Source organism: Echinops telfairi, unplaced genomic scaffold (assembly GCF_000313985.2).
Source record: "Echinops telfairi isolate 266 unplaced genomic scaffold, ASM31398v2 ScPeMD7_23;HRSCAF=83, whole genome shotgun sequence".
NCBI lineage: Eukaryota > Metazoa > Chordata > Mammalia > Afrosoricida > Tenrecidae > Echinops > Echinops telfairi.
The window spans coordinates 81,543,243-81,548,477 of NW_022103920.1; positions in this window are offsets into that span (position 1 = coordinate 81,543,243).

A 5,235-nucleotide genomic window follows, 5' to 3' on the forward strand; every position below is an offset into this window, starting at 1 on the left:
GTGCTACTTACTTACTTCACTCTGCCCAGTGAAGCTAGCCATTCAGATACAACCAGGCAACTAAAGAAAAGCCCCGAACCTGCTTCTCTCGAGAAGGGAGGGAAGACGGAAAGAATTCACCTATGTGGGCCCTGCAGAGAGACAACACCCATCTAGAATGCTCCTACATGTCCTAGGATATTACTTATAGACTATAAAATTACAATCCCCATAAGGAAAGATGTTGGAACAAGTGTTCATTAAAAAGGAATTCTCATAACAAAGTCAGTCTGTCTGCTATTTATTGTCATATATTGCCCCTAGGATCCCTAGAGAAAACCACTAATATAAATGTGCATGTCAACCACACCTCATTTTTTCCTCCTAAGTCTAGTCTACAGATATCATTCAGTATCGCAAACAAACCTTAATCTATGTGATAGATCCATGCCGGATATAAACTGCTGGATTCAAGTTTATCTCAAGTGCAGTGCAATAAACTATAACATGAGGCATGCCAACGAGGTGCTTCGATCCAACTTTTCAGGAATATAATTATTGTGGATGTCAAGGTGCTTTTCTGATATACACATACACACACACAAAAAAAAATGGTCTGAAGGTATGTCAAACTACTGATTTAGCACCAGTTTGTAACATGAAGCAAAAAGTTATTCCTCTCTTATTTCTGGCCAATCAAAATGGACTAATTTTAAAATGAAGAGAAACCAAAATAGGATGGGTGGCTTTGTTTATATGAATAAAGCCCTGAAAAACTCAAGAATTGTAGACTTGGTTTTCCCAGAAACCATTAGAACTGCACTTAGTCATATAGCATGGAATACACTCTAGAGCAAGCTCCAATTGTTCCTATTTTCAAGTCATCCAGGCTGACTTAAAGTTTAAATACACGTTCGAGCTTAATTAAATGAAACACTTGAATTATACAAGCATTGAATACTTAGTTGGAAATTGAAAAACGGATACCATGAAATCCCTAGGTAGAAAGAAAAATCAGGCGACATCTGCTAATTCATTTCTCTGTCACATGGGATGCGTGTGTTTATAAAGACCCAAGTCTTTAAATAACCAAATGCCTCTGAAATGACTCTTATTGTTATCTACTTTATTTACTTGTTTTAACGTTTTTGCACAGAACTGCTAACCAGGGAAAGAACTGGTCAGGGCGTGCTTGGTAAAGGGGTCGGCATGAGGCAGCGCCGCATGTTGTTTTCCGTCCATTTGTAGTGTTGTTGTTGACGATGTTAGGGGTCTTCATGTTGATTCCGACTGGCAGTGAGTGACCCTGCATACGACAGAGGAAAACACTGCGCAGTCCGGTGCCATCCACACAATTGTTATGTTTGGGCGTGTTGTTGCAGCCACGGTGCCAGTCCACTTTCTTCTCATTGTGCTAAGCATGAGGTCATTTCCCAGGAACTAGTCTCTCCTGATCACATGTCCAAAAGTACGTGAGACAAAACTCTCACCATCCTTGCTCCTAGCGAGCGTCCTGGCTGTGCTTCTTTGGAGACAGACTGTTTCCTCCTCCTGGTAGTGCCCCCTGTGTGTTCCCAGGACCATTTCTTGGAACCTAGAGAGTTGGGAAGGTGGGAGCTGACTTTACTCCTGAGCTGAGTTGTGCCAAACAATAAGAGACTTCCTCTTATTTTCGTAGGAGGTTTTACAGTGCAGCGTTATGGTGACTTCTCCCCAACATTCAGCAGTGTTATTTCATACTGATGAAAAAGGGGGCGCAGCTCCCTGCCACCCATTCGATTCTGACACATACAGGACAGGGTAGAGCTGCCCCTGTGAGTTTCTGAGACAGTCACTCTTTACAGGAGTAGAAAGGCTCATCTTTCTTCCACAGAGTGGCTGGTGGCCTTGAACTGCTGACCTTTCAGCTAGCAGTCCAATGCATAACCACTACACCACCAAGGCTAGTGTGGAAAACAGGAGAGTGGTTTTTAAAATATATGGAAATTTAATAGTACAGTACATTATATATGCTCAACAAATAGTCACTACATAAATTGGTCAATGAGATTGCACACACCACCATCCATTCAGATAAAGCACTAAAGTAAAAAAAAAACAAACTTTGAGACATCCCTACAATGCAACCTATTTGAGAGACAAGTAAACTGAGGTTAGATAATTTGTCCAAGGATGAGCTGTTGATTTAGCAGCAAGAAGCACAATGTGATACAAATGAGATGATATCATTCATTTGCTCACTCACTGGAGTCTCTTGCTGTGTACCATGAGTAGATTCCAATTCAAATGACCCTATAGGACAGACTAGAACTGCCCTATCTGCATTCCTGAACTGTAAACCTTAATGGGAGCAGATCACCAAGTCTTTTCTTCCTTGGGGGGGGGGGGGGGCTACCATAGGTTTCCAAAATTATTTGGCCTACCGCGCCCTTTTCAGAAAATAGAATTACTCAGTGCCTCCCTGGTAATTAACAAGTGTGTTACTGTAGCTCAGAATCCAGGATAAAGTGTAGGTATCGGCTTTTGTAGACTCCTTGGGTCATCACCTTTCGGTTTGCAGCAGAGTACTTAACCAGTGGGCCACCAGGGCTCTGTCTGCAGACTTACTCATCTTTACACACCCCAAGAAAAAGAGCAAAAAAGTTGCTGCTGTGTCAACTCCAACTCATGGCAAACTCATGTGTGCCAGAGTGGGACTGTGCTCCACAGGGGTTTCAGTGGCCGGTATTTGGGGGGAGGTGGATCACCAGGTCTTTCTTCCAATGTGCCTCTGGGTGAATTCAAACTGCCAGCTATCTGATGAGCGGTATCACCACTTACGTCACCCAGGGACTCCTTCCTACACCACTGGGACCTTCCTTTTGCCTACACATTATTGAGCCTCAATCAACATTTGTGAGATTAGTTCATTCATCATTTTGGTTATTCCTACATTCAGATCATCTGTACTGAAACCTACTGGGGGCCGGTCATTAAGTACGCCATCATTTGAATCAATTCGACCTTTTGAATAAAATGCTTTGTTGGAAGCAAAGAACTATTCATTTCTAGAGCAATGACTACCACGCCTATCTCACATCACATTGTTAGCCTGCCTAGTTCTACAGCCCAGGTTTAGCAGAGTTGTCTAGCTGGAATTCTTGAAACTCCCACCCCCAGGGCTCATTGAGTCCCTGATGCAAGGCTAAGCACTGTCGGGAGGGGAGGTTTGGGCTGACTATCTCAGGATGTCAGTTACTGTGTTGGTTCATGAGATTTGACTAGCAGTTTACATACCACAAAACCACTCAGCTTAGTCAACGCAGTGCTAGCTGTTGCACCATGAACAGTGCACTAAACTCCATGGTTAAACATTAAATAGAATGCTTCCATTTACCGTATGTTATTGTGCCCTTCAACTTCATTATTTTCCCTTTTACTCACCTGACCTTTGAAACTTAGAGAATTTCAATTCCACCATTTAAAGATCAGACTAGCCTCCCCCAGCAGGTTACCATCATACATTTTCTTGCTGAATCGAACACAGCTTCTGAGATTGAACAAAGATTACTGGGCACTTTTCATTCATCAACATGGCTCCCCAACTGCATCTCTGTAAGATTACTGTGAGCAGAGAGGTGCTGTACTTCCTCGCCTTGAGTCATATGCTTCATACTTGCTACTTGACTCATAAGATCAACCTACTACATCAAATACAGTGTAAAACATTCTATTCAGAATTCTAGATCCAGCCAAATGCCATTAATCATTACACTTTGATTTACCTTTGACCCCTGATTCTCAAATGTAAGTATGCAGGGAGATCTCCTGGAGGGATCATTAAACTTGGACTGTTGGGTCCTTGCCCAAAGGTTCTGGTTTAGTAAATCTCAGGATGGGCTAAGAATCTGCAGCTCTAACAAGCTCCCGTGTGATTCTAATGTTACTTGGAGGATCACTGCTACGAACAAAGTTCATGACAGCTCCAGGATGGCATATAAATGTGTTCATGGGTAATAATCTAAGGAGTCCTGGTGGCCTAGTGGGTTATGCGTTGGGCAGCTAACCCAACAGCTGTTCTGAGGAGGAAAGATCATGCTTTCTGCCTCAGTCAAATTTTATAGCCTCTGAAACGCTAGGGAGCTTTTCTTCTCTGTCCTACAGGGCTGCTATGAGTCAGAACCAACTTGGTGGTAATGGGTTTGGTATGGGGGTTGGGGCAACAATCCGATGGAAAGAACTAGCAAGGGCTCTGTGTGCATGTTTATTTGGAGAAAAACTAGGGGCGGTGAGGAAATGATGACCAGCTACACACAACCCCAAGGCATTTATGAATGGCAAAGCTGCCCTCACTCACTTCTCCAGTCGCTTCATAAATCCTAAGGGAGGATTTCAAGGAGCTCTGGTGGTGTAGTGGGTTCTGAGTTAGGCTGCTAACCCCATGATCAGCCGTTCAAATTCATGAGTCACTCTGTGGGGAACAGATGAGGCTTTCTGCTCTCATAAAGATTTACGGCCTCGTAAACAGCCTCAGAGTTCTACTCTGTCCTATAGAGTTGCTATCAGTCAGAATGGACTCAATAACAGTGAGCTTAAGGGGTTTTTTTTAAGCACACATTTTTAAAGTTTATTTTTATTTTTTAAGAATGAATTCTTTATTGGAAATCTTTTCAACTGGAAAAAAAGAGCATAAAATAAAATTATTATTCTGAATAGAATATTGGAAACACAAATAGGTTTCACTTTTATATCAATTAGTTCACTTCAATAAATAATTTTGGGGGTCATACAATTTACATACATGTAACATGTTTCTGAAAACCATCCAACAACAGTTGTAGCAGTCCATTGACAGGGAGCTGTCAGACGTTCAGGCATGATTCAGAACAGGCTGTGGAACAAGAGCTATCATTGCTGACGTCAGATGGATGGATCTTGGCTGAAAGCTGAAAAGACCACAGCAATGTTTATTTGTGTTTTATTGACTATGCCACGGCATTTGACTGTGTGGATCATAACAAACCATGGATAGCCATGAGAAGAATGGGAATTCCAGAGCAATTCATTGTGCTCACGAAGCACGTGTACATGGATCAAGGGGCGGCTGTGGGGACATAATAAGGGAATAGTTCATGGCTTAAAATCAGGAGAGGCGTGTGTCAAGAGTGTATCCTTTCACCCTATTTGTTCAATCTCTATGCTGAGCACATCATCAGAGAAGCTGGCTTGTATACCGAAGAATGTGGTACCCGGATTGGAGGAAGGCTTATTAACAAC